The 21,642-nt window shown below is 34.9% G+C and overlaps 1 long non-coding RNA gene across 1 annotated transcript; it reads left to right on the top strand.

Annotated features, from left to right (window-relative positions):
* Nucleotides 1-17,921: 17,921 nt before the first annotated feature.
* On the top strand, nt 17,922-20,161 carry LOC149615771 (uncharacterized). Its single transcript, XR_016376013.1, has 3 exons — nt 17,922-18,155; nt 19,156-19,173; nt 19,914-20,161. It is a non-coding gene; the product is annotated as an uncharacterized LOC149615771 (long non-coding RNA).
* Nucleotides 20,162-21,642: the final 1,481 nt, after the last annotated feature.

Genomic DNA, 21,642 nt, shown 5'->3' with positions numbered 1-21,642 from the left:
GTTACAGGGTAATTAATTAATTAATTATCTAGTATTTTTAGTAACGCTTAGTTTTTCGTACAGAAAATAAAACGTGTCCGCCTGGCTCGAAACTGACAAAAACCCGTTTAGGCAAAGCCTTTTGCACGTGCAAGGACGCCTCCGGTTGCAAAGGATACGGACCGTGTCTGACTGGAGAAGAACCAGTCTGCTTTGAGCAACACGCTAATTTGAAGTTCTGCCTGTGTCCCCTTGAATTTTTCAACTGCAAATGCAAAATTACACTCGAGTGCACCAAGGGTTGCGAATGTGACGAGTTCTGTTACCCACCCGATTTAAAATAAATTGAAGAGATTGTACTTTATTTCGAGGGGCTATTCACTCTCTCAAATGTTTTTGGCACTTGTATCTAGTTGGTAAAATTGCCGGGCGTTTATTTTTTTGGGTTTTTTCATTATTTTAATTAAGGCAGGGGTTAATTATTTACTTACGAATATAATATAACATAATAATAAATAATAATAATTATAATAAAAATAAAAATAATAATGAAATGAAATGAAATGAAATTGGAGTTTAATGTGCATAAAAAGAGTTACAAAATAACTAACGAGATTATACACAGAAGGAAATAATTCAAAATATACAAGAAATTAATTTTAGAGTAATATACAATATTAAGCAGAATCAAGCAAATTTATACAGAATTATAAAAAATGAAGCAGAATTATTCAAAATTATACAGAATTATAAAAAATTAATCAAAATTAAATAAAAATATAGTGACTTACACGAATTGATAAAAAATATACAAAAGCCTGCAAATACATTTAATTAAGGAAGAGCTGAATGTATTAGTAAAGTTAAGAATTAAATGTGGGTTTGTTTTATTTTTATTTTTTTTAAATTATCAACAATCAGTAGCCATCGAGTATTTTTTGTACATTAGGTAAACTGTCCGAAAAAATATCAAAATCATTAGCAAATAAATTGCAAGTAGATAGTAGATGTATTAGCAGTACGTAAATTCAAAGGGACCGAGAATTTAAGATCAGATAACAGAGTAGCAAGTGGGAGAACATTGTGAATCAGTTTATAAATAAAGGTTATATGATTAGTACTAATACAGTCTGTAATTTTAAGGAGATCAAGTATAGTTAGTAAGATTTCATAATTGTAGTGAGCCTTGGGTAAAAAGTGGCTATGACTAAATTCAATAAATTTTCGTTGTACACCTTCTATTTTGTTTAATAGGTATTGGCTACAGCCACCCCAGGCAACCCAACCAAACAGTAACTTTGAACGGACCAAACTTAAATACAATATACGAAAGTGGCGAAGAGATTTTAACTGGCGACTGAGCTTGAGCGAAATAGCTAAGGAACGTCGACAAATGCTGACAGTCTTAGTGACGTGAGTGGAAAAATGTAATTTAGCGTCAAATATTGTACCCAAATCTTTGTTCTCATTTTTTGTGTGGATGGGTTTCGAATCAATAACAAGCGACTAACTCGCCTAGTATAGGTTACATGAATTGGCTTTGTAGGGTTTATTGGAATGTTATTTTTAAAACACCAAGTGGAGACTGAGTTTATGTCTTCCTGCAAAAGTGACTGATCAAGGGCCGAATTAATAGTCCTAAATACTTTATTATCATCAGCAAATTGCAGTAATGTTGAATGCTTAATTTTATATTGTAAGTCGTAAATGTAAATATTGAACAACAAAGGACCCAATGAAGAACCCTGAGGAACTCCACAACTTAAACGGTACTCGACTGATGTGAGCTTCCCATTGCATTTGAGGACATAAACTCGCTCCTTCAAATAATGACTAATCCAATTAAGTAGCAGGCCGTTTACGCCTAAGGCGCAAAGTTTGTCCCTCAAAAATCTATGCGACACCCGATCAAAAGCCTTTGCAAGGTCCAAATATATTACGTCAACCTGCCCACGGCTTTCCACCACCGGCGCTACGTAATGCATAAATGCAGCATGAATCATGCTGCATGATTTGAGTCAACAGATTTTCCCTGTGTGAAACCATGTTGACAGTCATTTGGGAATATATTAAACCATTTTTGTAAATGCCTATGCATAACCATATCAAAGATTTTCGCAAAAACTCAGAGAAGAGAAATAGGACGGTAATTAACTGGATCACAAGACAGACCCGACTTAAAAACCGGAGCAACAACGGCTATTTTCCAAGGTTGAGGGAAGGTACTAGTCTTTAATAATAATAATGAATGAATGAATAGCTTGTTTATTATGCATAAAAAGAACCGTAGTGGTTCACGAGAAAATACACATTATTATTTACAAAATAATAGTAATAACAATAACAATAATAATAATAACAAACACAACAACAATAATAATAAGATCAACATAAAATATAATTTAGAGTTTGTAATAAAAATAAATAAATAATTTTATAAAGAATTTTTGATTAAGTGAGAAAAGATTAACAGAGATACTTATAAATTTTAAGTGAGTTATTAATTTTTGAGGATTAAAAATTTTGGTTTCATGTATTATTTTGTAGAATTTAATTGAATGAAAAGAAGTTAACGAGAAATAAAATAAATTTAAAACTAATTATTAGTTAAGAGTTTTCAATTTATTTAATTCGAGAAAATATGATAAAAAAATTAATTATTTTTATTAGTTTTGAAATAAAGTTAAATAAATTTAAAATAATTATTATTTATAAGTTTGCAAACAGCGGGCTATAACTTAAGTAAATATATTATATAGGCATATATACAATTGAATATTAATTAATTTTAAAATATAGGCAGTAAATTTGAAAAGACCGAACAATTATAATTATAATAATAAATATAAAATAAAAATTTATATCACTATATTTTATTGAGATATGAGAACATAAACAAAACGAAACGAAAAACAAGTCCCTAATTTTAAAAATGACATTTAAATTCAATATAAATTTTAAATTACGAAGTAAATTATGGTCGAGATTTTGTATATTAACAACTTACACGGTCCATCTTGGCTGTGAAACACTAAAAAGCCTTTCATTTTACGACTCTAATCCTAAAGTTTACAACGCTGAAAGTCCTAGCTAACGAATATTTAATTTGATTAAACTAAGTAATATGACTTCGATCAAGTGGCCGTCTGCATTCCTCATTCTCACCTTTATAATATTAACTCTGAACTTCGAGAGAGTTCAAACTGGTCTTTATAATCATGCCGACGATAGTAAGTTTTTTAAAACACTCCTTCAATCAATGTTCATATGGGGTCAAACAAAATCGGTGTGGTCATAGAAATATAGATGTACAGAACCAAGGATGGATTTAATTTTAGAAGTAGGAATGGAGAACGGAACGGTTAGTATTTACTTCAGTTATTCCGACTCATAGACCACCCTGTATAGAGCCCCTCCCTCCAACCAACGCGTAACGACGGAAAGTTAAAATTATCTTATTGGCTGCTCACTTAAACCCTACGTTTTGATGACGTTGCTGACGGGGACAGCGGTGAAAAATACGTAGTAGTTCCTTTTTACCTCTGTTGCTATGACCCAACCGCATCTTCTTTCATACCCCCCCCCCGTTCCGTGGAAGGGGGTCCGGGACTTTGACGCGGGCCCAGATTACTCTGTTCTCCATTCCTACTTCTTAAGTTAAATCTATTCCTGGAAGTATATTTTAGAAATACGTCTTAATTAAAACAAATTTTTTCTTTTTTTAATTATAAAGAGGGTCGAAAGTGCGTTGGAGAGAACCCATTAAAAGCAGTAGAAAGTGACCCTTACACGCGATATTTCTGCGCATGCAGTCGGAGTGGCGAATGCAAAGACTACCATTGCGGTCTAGAAATCGTCTCTGGAAAATCAAAGTGTCACAATTTTAAGGAATTTGACAATAGCAAAGTTTGCTACTGTCCCAAAATGGAAAGACCCATGGTAATGGATTCGGCTTATTTCTTTATCGATAATGGTCCCTACACTTCCCTACAGGGTAAATAACATTATTTACTCCTGCTACGATTAAAAAAAAACCGATAAACTTAAACCATATTCTTTAAATTTTCTTTATACCATAAGTTTATAAGATATGTTCCTTATAAATGTGTTAGAGTCAATTGAAGTCCTAAGTACACTCGGTGGTGGTTAATTAATTTTGCAGCTAGGACCTATTCCATCTAGGTGTTCCTATTTAGTCCGCATTACTAAGCCCAAATTTGACAGCAGCGCCTCACCACTCACTCACCAGGCCTCCCTCGCTTTACCTCCTCTCGAATCTATGACCTACCTCACTCACTCACTTCAAAATTCATTACAAGCCTTTCAGTTTGTCATGACCAGATATTAATTAAACAAACTTATGGAAGGAACATATCTTATGAACTTATGCCTTTATTTTCATTTAAATGTAATCAATAATTATTAAAGATTTATTTGGTATCAATAAAATAATTTAGTTTTTTCACTCAAAATACGATTTTTTGGTAATATGAAAAAGGTCTATTGAAGGAATATTGGAAACATAATATAGGCCTATAGAGGTAAAGGTACAATTATTTGAAACCGTATTTTTCGCTAACAAAAACGAAGCGTTATTCGCTTAATCGCGAGCGAGGCACTCGTGTAGATGCACGCGCGCGTTCGACTCTGTTCCATTTCATCGCCAATAACCCCAAAAAAGCTGGCATATATTTTAACCTAGTTTCTACTATAGCGTTAACCGAGTACGTACTTCTGTATGCCTAAAGATTCTTTTTCAAACTAAATAATAAAAATATTTTCGGTTTTTTTTGGTAGACGAAAAGGTGACTAATTAAAAATAAACTAATTAAGGTTATTAAAAATTCTTAAAACAAGTTGTAATATTAATTTTGAAATTCGGGAAAAAATTCAGTTTCTCGACTAAGAAATTTATTTATATAAATATTTGTGATATTACCTGATTATCATACATAAACTTTATGAATGACGTCACGCATTATTCATGAATCTAATATATTAACTTGAAAAAGTTGCTAAGCCAAAGTATCAGAAAAAAGGGAGGTATGGTCTTATTGGTGTACTTGTCTGTTTTAATTCGCGGTTAATCTTGGTATGAGAGTGACCTAATTTCCTACATTTAGGCCTAATACATTTACCAATTTTATTTTCTCACGGCTATACCCTAAATTCTTACATAAAAATTTATCTATATTATTTAATTTTGAAATTAAATTATACTATTTGAGAGACTTGGAAGTAATTAAATTATACTATTTGAGAGACTTGGAAGTAATTAAATTATACTATTTGAGAGACTTGGAAGTAATTAAATTATACTATTTGAGAGACTTGGAAGTAATTAAATTATACTATTTGAGAGACTTGGAAGTAATTAAATTTTACTATTTGAGAGACTTGGAAGTAATTAAATTATACTATTTGAGAGACTTGGAAGTAATTAAATTATACTATTTGAGAGACTTGGAAGTAATTAAATTTTACTATTTGAGAGACTTGGAAGTAATTAAATTTTACTATTTGAGAGGCTTGGAAGTAATTAAATTATACTATTTGAGAGACTTGGTAGTCATTAAATAAGTTTTCAATATATAAATTCGTGATGTCACAGCCCATGCTCAGTGTCTTAATGAATTTTAAATTATATAGAAAATATAAGACATTAATTGAGTTTTTAAGTGTGGGGCACTCCTGTAAGCCAAGGTTTTGGGCGACAAAGTTTGTTTGAGGGAATACGACACCTTGAAGATGTCGACTGCCCCGTGTCCACCGGAGGTCACTTGACCTCAATAACCCTTCTAATCGTATTTTCTAACAAAGTAACCTCAAGAAAAGTACGAACCTTCAATTTACTTAAAGTATTAACGAAATTGAATGGTTTTTCAAGTCAAATAAAATATAATAAAAACTCAAATGTTTCTGTTTGAATTTTGTAAACGCAACAATTCAAGAAACCCTGAACATATATGTCCTATATTGGATTTCGCGTGTTGGTTTGTTATTGCAATCGAAAAGAACAACTTTTTCTTTCTGATCTGTCAGATTTTAATGCGATACCCGAGAATTAATGGGACAAAATATTGGAATGAGAGTTTTAATATAGTTCAGTCAAGGTCTCTTAACAACTGCTAGTTTCACGAGTCACACGGCGCACTGCAACGTGACACCAACATTTACACTCCTCGCTCGGTTCTACTTCTCTTTAGTCTTTTGACCTTTCTAAATTATTAATTGACCTCTAAAGTCGCCCCAAATTGGTCAGTTAGGCCCTAACACACACATAAACAAAATACTTTCAACTGGGTTCTAAAAGCAACCCCCATCCCCCAACGCTAATATTAACAACAATATTTACACCTTTATCCACACTACTTCTCTTTAGACCTTTCTAAACTATTAATTGACCTCTAAAGTCGCCCCCCAACTTGGTCAGTTTTCATATACACATGAACAATTTACATTCACCTGGGTTTTAAAAGCACCCCCTCCCCCCAACACTAATATTAACCACAATATTTACACCTTTAGTTACACTACTCTAGAAAATATAAAATTATAAAATTGAATTTGCGTGTTTATTAAGAAATTTTCCTCAAAACTTGAATAACTAATTTTAGGTTATAAATCAGAGGCAATGGTCATTAAAATGGTAGTGGGTTTACGTTATTGTCCTCCGTTATTTTGGATAGCAACCTTCGGGGTCACCAATCAGGTCAAAATCTACAGGGTGTCAGTGAAAAATTGGTGTTAAGGTCTGTCCAGACTGACACATTTTACGAGTTAGCATCTTCGCTTTGCTTGTTTGCAAGATCGGGCGCTACTGTCCACATTGGGTTTTCGCTACTTTGCGTCCTCACCTCGCGAAGATACAAATTTCTCGCGACAAGGCCAAGAATTTCGCGCCTTCTCGAGAAAAGCACCAATCACAGACGAGAGGAAGGCAGGGGAGATTAGTTTCGTTTTGCTCTTTGGACAACGTCGATGGCGCAATGATTGCTCAAACTTTATTGGCTCTCAGAATGGGAAAAGCAAATTTTTTGCGTGTATCAGAGCAGAAGTGTAAATGTTTTTCGTGATCTGTTGCGAAGATGTGAATAGACGAAGGCGCGCGAACACGCGAACGAGAGCTCAATATGGACAAAGCTTTAATCTTAGAGAATGTATATTGATATGCAATGAAATTAGAGACGTGTTATGCGTTTTTAGTCTAAAAATCACATAATTTTGACCAAAAACACGACCATTTAAGCTTGTTATTAACATTTTCATGTTTCGTATTCGATAAGAGATGAATTCCATAAATTGGTCAAACATTATAACGTCATTTTTGATAAACCAAAATGAAATGATGATGTTTTTTGTTCCACATCAACCAAATATCAGAAATTCGTAGAAAACTATACATTTTTTTCCCAACTATTAAAAAAAATAATTGGAAAAACATGTACTAGCCTACATCCTCGAACTGAAGGATAAATTTCACGTGCTATCGAGATAATTACAGACATGTCATGTCACTTAAACTGCAGCGGAGAAATACAGTATATAAAAAATAGATCGAAATGAAATTAATTTCAAGTAATTACAAGCTTCGTAGAGAATTCGTGTCAACAATTCAACCAATGAGAGAGCTGAACGAATATGAAAAAAATAAGTGTCGTGTCATTGTTGAGAAGCACACTGAAGCCTGCTTGACTTTTTGTATAAAACGGCCAGTATCGCACCATACTAAGCATATCCAGCTCTAACAAGCTTCGAATATTCAACTTTGCTCAACTCAACATTAGTTACTTCACGACAACTTGAAAAAATGGGAGTCAAAACTCTATTCTTTGCTTTGGCATTAGTTACCGTTATCATTTCGACTACTTATGCCCAGGGTAAGTATATTTAACGTTTAAGGTCCATTCAGACTGAAATCTTAAGTTGCCGTCGGTGAAGTCCCTGAACATCGACTACGAGAAAAGATTCGTGGGTTTAAGTTTCGTCGGGCAGTCCCCACCTCGTTAGCGCCTTTTATTTAGCATTAGCTTACTCAAATCTGAGAAATAGAAAGAACAAACTTCACCTAAGTTCAAAGCCAGTTTATTAATTGCTTGGTCTAGTTTTTTAATTCAAGAAGTTGGGGTTACTGGTCCTCGGGAACAGTTTATTAATTGCAAATCTATAGGAGAACAAAGGCGGGGACAAGTACAAGGACCAGGTTATTATTTAGGGGTGCACTAGGGGGTCACTGGTCCCAGGACTATTTAAAAACTAATCTTATATCCCTGACTGGCTCACTCGATCATGCCTTATGATTATGACGCTTGATCGAGTGGAATATCCCCTGATTTGAAATGGTCTAACCATGTGACCTACGTTTCCAATCGCGCCAGACGCCTCTCCAGTTTTATTAGACGCAACACTGGTCATACTGAAGCTTCTACAACTCTATTCCGAACCTTTTGTTTACCAATCTTGGAATATGCCTCCGAAATCCCATTCTAGCTAAGGATGTTCGGGCTTTAGAATCAGTACAGCGGGGGGTTCACGCGTTTCTCTCTGATGTGCCCCAGGGCCAATAGAGCTGGCTATGTTCCCTACTCTGAGCGATTGAAAACGATTGGTCTTAGTCCCCTTGAGGTGCGTCGTGCAATTTCCGATGTAGTTACACTTTGGCGTCTCCGGGGTTTTTTTGGATTTTAAACTAGAATCTTTTGTCCGGATAAACCCTAGACATTTAGTTCTCACATATTCTTTACAATTTGCTAGGTGTTTATCGCTTCAAAATTCATTTTTCTATAGTGTTGTGAGGACCTGGAATTGTCTTCCTGATGATCTTCGCCGGGAAGAGTCTTTCCAGGCCTTCAAATCTGGGGTTTCTAAATTTCTTTACACTTACTGGCATAATTCTTTACTTTAAAATAATTACTCAAAATTTTAGTCATTCATAGATACGTATCTATAATGTTATAATTTAAGTTTAAGTTTAAGTTTTATTTGTCGTTTTCTGTGTTTCTGTCCCGGTAACCACACTTCTGTGGTTGCCTGCACGTATGTTACCTTGGATTAAATTCAACTATACGTATGGATATAGCACTCCCCCGAAAACTTGACTACCGTTTGTCCCTTAAACGGGGCGCCATCTAGGGCGGGCTAATTTCTAGCGTCTGAACAGGGAAATGAACGTAACGCCGCCTCCATAACGAAACTAAAGAAGCGATTGACGGGAACGTTAAGATCTTCACTGTATAGTCTGAATGGGCCTTAACTTTAAAACAAGATTGAACCAGAAGTTTATAATCATATTGATATAATTATAAACTTCTGATTTAACCTGAACGTTTTCAATTAATGAAATCATTTTGTTTATATATTATTTTAGGAACACCAGGAGGAGAAGATGATATGGCACCCTCTCCACCCACTCCATCCTTACGTACGTAAATTGAAAATAAGTAATTAAATGTAACTTGGGAGGTTATAGTTACCCCGATCAGTTTTCTCACTCTTTTCTCTGACCAATTTAACTACAACTTTGGCTTGATTATCTTAACCCCTAGTTAAATTTAATGAAGGGAGGGTGAAATGGAAAAATCGTGAGCGGCTAAATGTGGGCCTGTTTTTGTTATTATCAAGGTTTATCAACTGAATAAACTTCCCCCTTTTCCAAAATATTATTGAATAGGGTATGTTTTTACCTCAAAATATTGGTATTTTTCCAATTTATTGCTAATTACCTTGTTTATTGTCATATTTTTCCACAACATTGTTATTTTACGTCATTTCTACCCTAAAAAGCGGCGCACTTTTAGCCACTCGTGAAAAATCAAGTGAATTTTTTAATCGATTCTTTAATCTATATCTATATAAATCAAAGTCCTGACTGTCTGACTGACTGACTGATAATCAACGCCTAGCCCAAACCGCTTGCCCTAGAAGGCTGAAAATTTGCAGGAACGTTACTCATACGTAGTAGGCGCGTACTAAGAAAGATGTTTCCAATCCGCCGCCATCTTAAAAAATGGCGCCCAGAAATGTAAAAAAATCTTCTCTACGCAACAAAGTCCGCGCGTTTCAACCGATTTCACAAAAATTTAGTACACTGGTTTCCTTTAACCTATAGACGGGCTGAATTGTCGATTTGTTGCCATCTTTTTAAATGGCGGCCAAAAACATAAAAACCCTTCTTTATGGAATAATGTCCGCGAGAAAAGTAATAAAAAATGTCCCGACGGGCTTACGGGCAACCCCGAGTGCCTTCGCTCCTAGGGTGCTACAAAAATATTAGTCATCAGTAAGATCTAAAACCATTAACAACCCCCGGGACTCGCAACGCAATAAGATCCTCGTATTGAAATTTCCGCCTCTAGGAGTTACGGCTGTTTTCGCGACAAGGGTGCCACCAAGCGGCAACGGATAGAAACTTACAGGGTGTACAGAACTTCCGGTTCCGGATATCGCTTAAAAAAGAAATAAGATCGCCTTCTTCTAAATTCGGAGGCCGAGGCCGCAACGGTTTAATGTAAAATAATTATAAAATATCAAAATAATATATCGCTAAATTAGCTTGATAACTGCAATATGGTAGTTTAAAAAATATGTACACCTACACCTTAACATTTTCATTCTCGTCTTCATCGTCGTGATCCGCCATTTTTAAATAGTAAAGAGGAACCTGTAAACCGGAAATTCGGTACCCCCTAAAAGTTTCATCAATATACCGCAAGGGTCGCTAGGATCGCGCGTAACAGAAAACCACGAAAAGTAAAAAGCTGGCGTTGCGAGTCCCGGTGGCTGTTAATGGTCTTAGGTAAGATCTACCCTTTCTTTATAACTTTTTGATGGAAGTTCTTATTACACGTGAGCGACGCCGCGGGTAACAGCTAGTTAATTATAAGACCAATCTGCGTATAGTGAAACAAAGGAAATAATAATTACGAATGATTTTAAAATTAAAATTTCATACATAATTTGAAATTTGCAACTCCGACCAATCGAGTAACGCCCTACCAACCATCTTGCTACTGATATAGATTACGCATTTAGTAAGGTCAAATTCAGAAATTAAGGAATTTTTTACAATACGCGTAAAAACAAATACACAAACAAATAATTAAACAACTTTTTTAGCACAGATGATAGACAATATAATCTGGTTATCTAATAAGAATTAAAATCTATCGTTACATATCACTCTTAAAAAGTAAAATAATTAATGCTCGGTTTGACGACTCGAATATTTGTTTGAGGTTTCTTAGGAACATAATTAAAAACGAATTTATATCTTTTCACGTTAAAGGTGTCAATCTTAGGCTTCCAATAGATAATTAAGTCACACTGTCGACGCCTTCCTTGTACACTTTAAAATGAAATTTCATCTATTTTTAGCATGCATAGGTTGCGCGATGATGGATTGCCCAGATGGGCAAACAGGCAAATGTATGAAAGACAACGCGCCGTGCCCCACAGGTGACACATCATGCACTTGCGTTTGCTCTTAAACAGGGTTTTAAAAGTGTACGAGGATAATTAGGATATATTTGAATTTCAATACTCTTGTCTATAACAGTGTATTTTAATTTGAACGAATAAAAAAATAATTATGAAAAAATGATAATAAATCTTATGTTTGTTTCTTTGTTCTTAATATTATGAGACGGATGCATTCTTCGCCGAGAAGGCTAAGATGAAAATTCAAATTAATTATCACAATGTAGATATTCACTAATTAATTAAAATATAATGAGGTCAAGAGGGAAAGCTGACCTCTAGGATGAAAAGATCTAATGTATTTTCTACCAGCGCCTGTAGAAATGTTTACACTGCTACACAATAGTGTATAGGGGTAAAAGCTGTCATACAAAATAGGTGTGAGGTTTATTCCAGCAGGGATAGATTTAATTTTAGAAGTAGGAATGGAGAACAGAGTATTCTGGGCTCGCGTCAAAGTCCCGGACCCCCTTCCCCGATACGGTGGGGGGGGGGTATGAAAGAAGAGGCGGGTCACAGCGACAGGTAGAAAGGAATTACGTATTTTTCGACGTCCCCGTCAGCAACGTCATCAAAACGTAGGGTTTAAGTGAGCAGACAATAAGATAATTTAAACTTTTCTTCACGTGTTAGAGGGAGGGGCTCTATACTGGGATATGAGTCGGACTAACCGTTCTCCATTCCTACTTCTAAAATTAAATATATCCCTGATTCCACTAAACGTATCAAGAGAAACAAGGTGCTCAAAACACAAAGCCTATACATGCGACTTTCCAAATTGGTCTACTGGCAATATACTAAAGGTAAAGGTACAATTATTTGAAACAGTATTTTTCGCTAACAGAAACGAAGCGTTATTCGCTTTATCGCGAACGAGGCACTCGTGTAGATGCACGCGCGCGTTCGACTCTGCTCCAATTCATCGCCAATAACTCCAAAAAAGCTGGCATATATTTTAATCTAGTTTCTACTATAGCGTTAACCGAGTACGTACTTCTGTATGCCTACAGTTTCTTTTTCAAACCAAATAATAAAAATATTTTCAGTTTTTTTTTGTAGACGAAAAGGTGACTAATTAAAAATAGAACTATTTTAGTTTCTTAAAAATTCTTAAAACAAGTTGTAATATTAATTTTGAAATTCGGGAAAAAATTTGGTTTCTCGACTACGAAATTTATTAATAAATATTGGTGATATTGGCTATTTTCATAACTAAACTTTTTGAACTACGTCACGCATGATTCATGAATCTAATATATTAACATGAAAAAGTTGCTAAGCCAAGGTATCAGAATAAAAGGGAGGTATGGTCTTATTGGTGTCCTTGTCCGTTTTAAGTCGGGGTTAATCTTGGTATGAGAGTAGCCTAATTTCTTAAATTTAGGCCTAATACATTTACCTATTTAATTTTCTCACGGCTATACCCTAAATTCTTACATAAACATTTATCTACATTATTTAATTTTGAAATTAAATTATACTATTTGAGAGGCTTGGAAGTCATTAAATTATACCATTTGAGAGACTTGGAAGTAATTAAATTATACTATTTGAGAGACTTGGAAGTAATTAAATTACACTATTTGAGAGACTTGGAAGTTACTAAATTATACCATTTGAGAGACTTGGAAGTAATTAAATTATACCATTTGAGAGACTTGGAAGTAATTATTATACAATTTGAGAGAATTGGAAGTAATTAAATTATACTATTTGAGAGACTTGGAAGTAATTAAATTATACTATTTGAGAGACTTGGAAGTAATTAAATTATACTATTTGAGAGACTTGGAAGTAATTAAATTATACTATTTGAGAGACTTGGAAGTAATTAAATTATACTATTTGAGAGACTTGGAAGTAATTAAATTATACTATTTGAGAGACTTGGAAGTCATTAAATTATACTATTTGAGAGACTTGGAAGACATTAAATTATACTATTTGAGAGACTTGGAAGTCATTAAATTATACTATTTGAGAGACTTGGAAGTCATTAAATTATACTATTTGAGAGACTTGGAAGTCATTAAATAAGTCTTCAATATTTAAATGCACGATGTCGCAGTCCGTGCTCAGTGTCTTAATGAATTTTAAATTATATAGAAATTATGAGACGTTAATTGAGTTGGAATTGTATAAGCCAAGTTTTTGGGCGACAAAGTTTGTTTGAGGGAATACGACACCTTGAAGATGTCGACTGCCCCGTGTCCGCCAGAGGTCACTTGACCTCAATAACCCTTCTGATCGTATTTTCTAACAAAGAAACCTCAAGAAAAGTACGAACCTTCAATTTACTCGAATTAAATTGTTTTTCAAGTCAAATAAAATATGGTTAGGCCTAAAACTGAAATGTTTCTGATTGAATTTTGTAAATTGTGAATTGTTTAAAAATAAAATGCAACGTAATCAAGTACTTATTCACTCATATTAATCTTAGTTTGCAATTAATAATTCTGTTTAAATAAAGTAAGGTTGTGTTGCGCAACATTTCCAGAAATAATGTTGGAATTCGCGTTGACGTCAATGCGAATTATTCCGCAAGTGTTGAGTTGTTATTGGAAACGAAAAGAACAACTTTTTCTTTCTGATCTGTCAGATTTTATTGCGATATCCGAGAATTAATGGGAAAAAATATTGGAATGAAAGTTCTAATATAGTTCAGCCAAGGCCTCTTAACAACTGCTGGTTTCACGAGTCACACGGCGCACTGCAACGTGACACCAGAAGTAAGATGAGACTAGAAGTACTGAGCTAACCAAATTCTTCACTCGGCGAAAGTGAATATTCTTGATAACACACGAACGGTTGGCCCTCTGGTAGCGGTTTCTGAATTTTCCCTCCAAAACGTGAGACACTCGTGGCGGTAGACGGCCGAACAAGATTCAAGCACCCGCGTCCGTGTTCCGCGGCTCTAGGATGAGGGGAAGGGGGTAGGAAATTTTTTGGAACTCGACCAATTTTTTCTCTCTAGTGTAGGCGCGATGGAAGCGGCATAAAATCCTCAAATTTGTTCACTAGTGCCAGGATCTACTACCAATACTAGAGCTCTTTACTTCTAGTCTCATCTTACTTCTGGTGACACCAGCATTTACACTCCTCGCTCGGTTCTACTTCTCTTTTGACCTTTCTAAACTATTAATTGACCTCTAAAGTCGCCCCAACTTGGTCAGTTAGGCCCTAACACACACATAAACAAATTACATTCACCTGGGTTCTAAAAGCACCCCTCCCAATACTAATATTAATATTAACAACAATATTTACACCTTTATTCACAATTTATTTAGAAAATATCAAATTATAATATTGAATTTACGTGTTTATAAAGAAATTTTAAACAAAACTTTAATAACTTTTATAATTTTAGGTTATAAATCAGAGGTAATGGTCATTAAAATTGTAGTGGGTTTACGTTATTGTCCGTTATTTTGGACAGCAACCTTCGGGGTCACCAATAAGGTCAAAATCCACAGGGTTTCAGTGAAAAATTGGTGTTAATCTTATAGAATGTATATTGAGATGCAATGAAATTAAAAGACGTGTTATGTGTTTTTGGTCTAAAAATCACATAATTTTGACCTAATACACGACCTGACATTTAAGCTTGATATTAACAATTTCATGCTTGGACACGACAAAAGATGAATTTGATAAATTGGTCAAATATTATAAGGCAATTTTTGGTACCCCGAATAATATCAAAAGGTTTTATGTTCCATATAACTATAAACCGAATATCAGAATTTGTCACGTAGAAAACTATACAGTTTTGTTCCCAATTTGGCCCAAAAAATAATTGGAAAAACATGTACAAGCCTATATCCTCGAACTGAAGGATAAATTTCACGTGCTATCGAGATAAAATCTTTCATTACAAAAAAACACATGTCATGTCACTCAGAGAAATACAGTATATCGCTGGAATGCCTGAAAATAGACCGAGAAGCAATTAATTTCAACCAATCACAAGCTTCGTAGAGAATTCGTGTCAACTATTCAACCAATGAGAGAGCTGAACGAATATGAAAAAAATAACCGTGTCGTGTCATTGTTCAGAAGCACACTGAAGCCTGCATGAATTTTTGTATAAAACGGCCAGTATCGCACCATACTGAGCATATCCAGCTCTAACAAGCTTCGAATATTCAACTTTGCTCAACTCAACTTCGGTTACTTCACGACAACTTGGAAAAAATGGGAGTCAAAACTTTGATCATCTCTTTGCTGTTGGTTAACGCGCTGTTCATTTCAACTATTTCTGCGGAAGACGAGAGTAAGTAAATTTGTGTTATTACTTTAAACTGGATCATCATTTAAATAAAAAGACTGAAAACCCGAGTGTAGTACTTCAACCTCAAACTAGCTCGAGCTGATAGAGTTAAGGACGTTCTTAACGAGTTTACAATGGCTAGGGGTCCCAACATCGATAAGAACTCAATACGCACTAAACCAAGTCTAAACGTAAACCTTCATTTCCCTGTAGTCTTACAACGATTTTAGCATAGATAAAAGATAACATTATCTAGTTACCTAATGATAATCGAAATCCAGCTTTATCATATTGTTCTTAAAGAGTAAAATTATTTAAGGCGTTCAGTAATCAAGATTCGACGACTCGAATATTGGTTTCCAATATTTAAAACCTAATTTTATATCTTTTCACCTTAAAAAGGTATCAATCTTAGGCTTCCAATAGCTAATTAAGCCACACTGACGATGTCTTGAACACTTTAAAATGCAATTTCATCTATTTTTAGCGTGCGTAGCAGCTACTGGTGCGGACACTTGCGCGATGTCTTGCGAGGACGGAAATTCTGCAGGCACATGTATGCAAGGCTCCAGTCCGTGCCCAGAACCCACTGCTGCAGGAGTTGGCTCAATGGTAGGAGGAGACTCAATGATAGCACCATGCACTTGCAAATGCTCAACACCCGCTTAAAAGTGTACGTCGATAAATCGGATATATTTGAATTTCAATACTATTGTCTAACAGTGTATTTTAATTTGAACGAATAAACAAAATATGAAAAAATATTAAATCTTATGTTTCTTTGTTCTTAATATTATAAGACTAAGGGGATTGAACAGAGTGAAACGCATTCTTCACCGAGAAGGCTTACAACAAAAATTCAAATTAATTATCACAAATTAGATATTCCCTATTTAAATAAAAGATGAAGAGGTCATGAGGCAAAGCTGACCTCTAGGATGAAAAGATGAAATGTATTTTCGACCAGCGTCTGTAGAAATGTTTACACTGCTACACACCAGTGTATAGATAGGGGTAAAACTACCATACAGGGTTTATTATGATAGCTGTACAAAGTACACCCCTTTAAAACGGGGCGGCTCCCCTGTCAGAGGACCTCAGCAAATAGTTAAAATACAAAGGTGATATATACTGCAATTATACGAAATGCAATTAAGTACATTAAAAAGAATATAAATATCCAAATGGAACAAAGGCACACGTTAGGCTTTTTATAGTTATAGTTGCTGTCTCACGGAGGAAAAATACCCAACCGTCAAACCCAGCGTGTTGGTCCTGAGGGTTATCCCTTCGCCAAGCTTGCTTTATGGCCCACCACACAGAAAGGCTTCGACTCACCACCTGATAATTCCAGGGTGTGGCGTTGAGGCCAAGTATATCTACCAGGGAGTTACCGTGGTTTAATGACCGCCATGTCAATTCGTCGGGGCCGGGAATAGTGGAAGGACATGTTCTGTGTCTTCGTACGCCCACATAAATGACAAAGGGAGGGACAATCTCCTATTTCAGATACAACATACAAAATAGGTATGAGGTTTATTCAACTAAACGTATTAAGAGAAACAAGGTGCTCAAAACACAAAGGCTATAGGCCTACATCCGTATTTTCAAAATGGTCTACTGGCAAAAAATATTAAGGGTAAAGGTACAATTATTTGGAACGGTATTTTTCGCTAACAGAACTGAAGCTTTATTCGCTTTATCACGAGCCTGGCACTCGTGTAGATGTACGAGTTCATCTCATTCCCAATTCATCGCCGATATACCAAAAAAACTGGCATAATTTTCAAACCGATTTTCTACTACAACAACATCAACCCAGTAAATGCTTCAAATAATAAAACTGCATTCATAAATTGGTTCAAACGTCATAACGTCAAGTATTTTTCGTAACCTCTACAAGCCGTTTATCAAAATATGTCACGTACAAACGTTTATTTTTATTCCAAATTTTGAAAAATAAATGGAAAAACATTGATAAGTGTACTTTATCCTTGAGTCAAGGATACATTTAACGTTTTTTCGAATATCATATCTTTCATTACACATGCCATTTCAATCAAACTGCCGCATAGATATTCAGTATATCGCTGGAATGCCAGATAATAAATTGAAAAGTAATTATTTTCGACCAATCGCTCGCTTCGTAGAGAATTCGTGTCAAGTACTCGACCAATGAGAGAGCTGAATGGATATCCAAAAATAAAAGTGTCGTGTCATCGTTGAAAACCACATTGAAGCTTGCCTCCTTTTCTGTATAAAACGACACACATCATACCAAACATATCCAGCTCTCAAAGTCTTCGATATTCAACTTTGCTCAACTCAACTTCAGTTACTTCACGACAACTTGGAAAAATGGGAGTCAAAACTCTATTCTTTGGTTGGGCAATAGTTAACTTTATTATTTCGGCCACTTTTGCACTGGGTAAGTAAATTCAACGTTTAAGGTCCATTCAGACTAAAATCATAAGTTGCCGTCGGTGAAGCATAGTCCCTCAACGTCGACTACGAGAAAAGATTCGTGGGTATAGTTTGAAATTTTAAGTTTCGTCGACCAGTCTCGAGATGGCGCCACCTCCTTAAGACCTTTTCTTTAGTCATGCCTTATGAGCAGGCTGGGAAATAAGGATATTTTTTAAAGTAGTCCTTTGGACCAGTGACCCCCTAGTGTCTGAAATCATTTACTGGTCTCCGGACTGGTCCCAGCCTTTGCTCTCCAATAGATTTGCAATTAATAAACTGGTCCCGAGGACCAGTAACCCCCACTTCTTGAATTAAAAAACTAGTCCAAGCAATTAATAAACTGGTTTTGGACCAGAGGAAGTGTGCTATTTCCCAGCCTGCTTATGAGTCGTGATCGAATGAACTACGCTTTAGCAGACGATATATGAAATGTTTAAGGAATTCAGGATGAGAAATAAGGATTTTTTAAAACTGGACATTGGGCCAGCAACCCCCCCTGGCCTGGAATAAATAAATAAACTGGTCCATGACCACTGGCCAGGGAACGTTGTCTGCTAAACTAAAGAAGTGCATAATTAAAATATTTGAGTTTATGTCCGGGCTCTGGTTACCAGGAATTTTCTTAGTGATCTCGTGGGCCACTGCCCCACCCCCCTCCTCCAATTTAAGTTTTAAACTGGACCAGGCAATTTTCAAACTGGACTCATTTCATCTGTGCCACCGCCTTAAGTTATTTCCCACACTGCTTGGTTAAAAATGACTAGTTTTAAGTCGTCTGCTCTCGCTTTTGAACAGGGAAATCAACGTAACTACGGCACCATAAAGAAACTAACGAAGCTACTGACGGGAACTTAAGATCCTCACTGTATAGTCTGAATGGGCATTAACTTTTAAAATAAGATATAAAATTTAACTTTAACGCTTTCAGTTAATGAAATCATTTTGTTTATATATTAATTTAGGACCCACGCCAAAGATAGGTACGTAAATTTAACTTTTAAATAAACAATTAAATGTATCTTGAAAGGTTATAGTTACCCCGATCAGTTTCCTCAATCTTTTCTCTGACCAATTTAACTACAACTTTGGCATGATTTTCTTAACCCCCAGTTAAATTAAATAAACCGAGGGTGAAATGGAAAATCATGTGAATTTTTTTTATTATTGATTCTTCAATTAATTATAAGACCAATCTGCGTATAGTGAAAATAAAGGAAAAAATAATTACGAATGATTTTAAAATTAAAATTATTTTGATGAGATTTCAACATAATTTGAAATTTGCACCTTCGACCAATCGCGTAACACCTTGCCCGCCATCATGCTACTGATATTGATTACGTAGTTTGTAAGGTCAAATTCAGAAATTAAGGAATTTTTAAAAAACGCGTAGAAACAAATATACAAAGAAATAAATAAATAAATAAATAACTTTTTTAGCACAGATTTAAGACAATATAATCCAGTTATCAAATGAGAATTAAAATCTATAATTACATATCGTTCTTAAAAAGTAAAATAATTAACCGATGCTCGCCTAATCGAGATTAGACGACTCTAATATTGGTTTCCCATTGACGTTCCTTAGGAACATAATTAAAACAAATTTTATATCTTTTCACCTTAAAAGGTATCAATCTTAGGATTCTAATAGCTAATTAAGCCATACTACCCACAACCTTCCTTGTACACTTTAAAATGCAATTTCATCTATTTTTAGTGTGCAAGGTAACAGATGTTGTTTCAGAGGTTTGTGGGGCAATGACTTGCGGCGAAGGAGAAATATTGGAATGTATGCTAAAAGACACGAAGTGTCCCCCAGTCGGGGATGACTCAACGGCAGCGTGTTTTTTTTGCGCTTGCGGCATATAAATGTGTACGTCGATGAATCGGATATATTTGAATTTCAATACTCTAAGTGTATTTTAATTTGAACGAATTAAAAAATTATGAAAAAATTATAATAAATCTTGTGTTTGTTTGTTCATAATATTATAAGACTAAGGAGAGATGCATTCTTCGCGGAAAAGGCCTACGACAAAATTCAGATTAATTATCCCTATTTAATTAAAAGATAATGAGGTCAAGAGGCAAAGCTGACCTCTAGGATGAAAAGATCTAATGTATTTTCTACCAGCGCCTGTAGAAATGTTTACACTACTACACACTACTGTATAGGAGTAAAACTACCATACAGGGGCTAAGATACAACATACAAAATAGGTATGAGGTTTATAAGAGAAACAAGGTGCTCAAAACACCAAGACTATACATCCGTCTTATCAAAATGGTCTACTGGCAAAAAATATTGAAAGGTAAAGGTACAATTATTTGGAACGGTATTTTTCGCTAACAGAAATGAAGCGTTATTCGCTTTATCGCGAGCCTGGTACTCGTGTAGATGTACGAGTTCATCTCATTCCCAATTCATCGCCGATATCCCAAAAAAGCTGGCGTATTTTTCAAACCGAGTTTCAACTGCTACTACATCAACCCAGTAAATGCTTCAAATAATAAAAATGTATTCAGTTTTGAAGCCGAAAAGGTAACGAATTATAAAAATAATATAATTTTAATTTTTAAATCTTCTTAAAATAAGTTGTAATATTAATCATTATGAATTTTATCGACTGGGAAATTTTCTTATTAAAAAACTTTTAAACTAATTTTACCGCTGCTATTAGTTGCTTAAATTTCATAAATGGACTTTTTGAGTGACGTCACTCATAAATCTAACATGTTAACATGAAATAATAAAAAAGGCTAAAAAAACCAGCCCAGTCCCGCGGAATATTTTGGGTTTTATTGGGGTAAAGGACATCCATAAACATTACACTAATTATTTATGATAAATACATTAATTATTAATTTCTTCATTAATGAAAGTTGAGTTTCTTCAGAAAATGCAAGACAATTCTCATAGCGGGAAAAATCAAGTTTTAAAAATTGGATTAGTAAATTACGTTCAAAGTGTCGATAGCATGACTTAAGTTGCTCAAGTGGGTTTTTGACCTAAATTAGCATTTAACCCTGCCATAAACAATTTCACGTTTGGATTCAATAAGAGGTGAATACCATATATTGGTTCAAACACTATAACGTCAAGGATTTTTCGTAACCTCAAGAAGCCGTATATCAGAATATGTCACGTACAAACGTATATTTTTATTCCAAATTTGGAAACTAAAAGTAAAAACATCGATAAGTGTACTTTATCCTCGAGTCAAGGATACATTTAACGTTTTTTCGAGGATCATATCTTTCAAAACCAGGGTTGGCAAGTTTTTGCCAGGGGTGGAAAAAACCGCGGTTTTTACCTGGTAAAAACCGGGTGGCAAAAACTAATTTTTCCGCGGTTTTTACCGCGCGGTTTAAACCAGGTTAAAACCGGTGGCAAAAACCATTTTTTCCGCGGTTTTTTCCACTTTTTAAGGTTTTTTCCAGTTGCT

Source organism: Phalangium opilio, unplaced genomic scaffold (genome assembly GCF_054372755.1).
Source record: "Phalangium opilio isolate 3A_F unplaced genomic scaffold, DU_Popi_V2 ptg000217l_1, whole genome shotgun sequence".
In the NCBI taxonomy this organism is placed as follows: domain Eukaryota; kingdom Metazoa; phylum Arthropoda; class Arachnida; order Opiliones; family Phalangiidae; genus Phalangium; species Phalangium opilio.
This window is presented reverse-complemented; position numbering and strand designations above follow the sequence as displayed.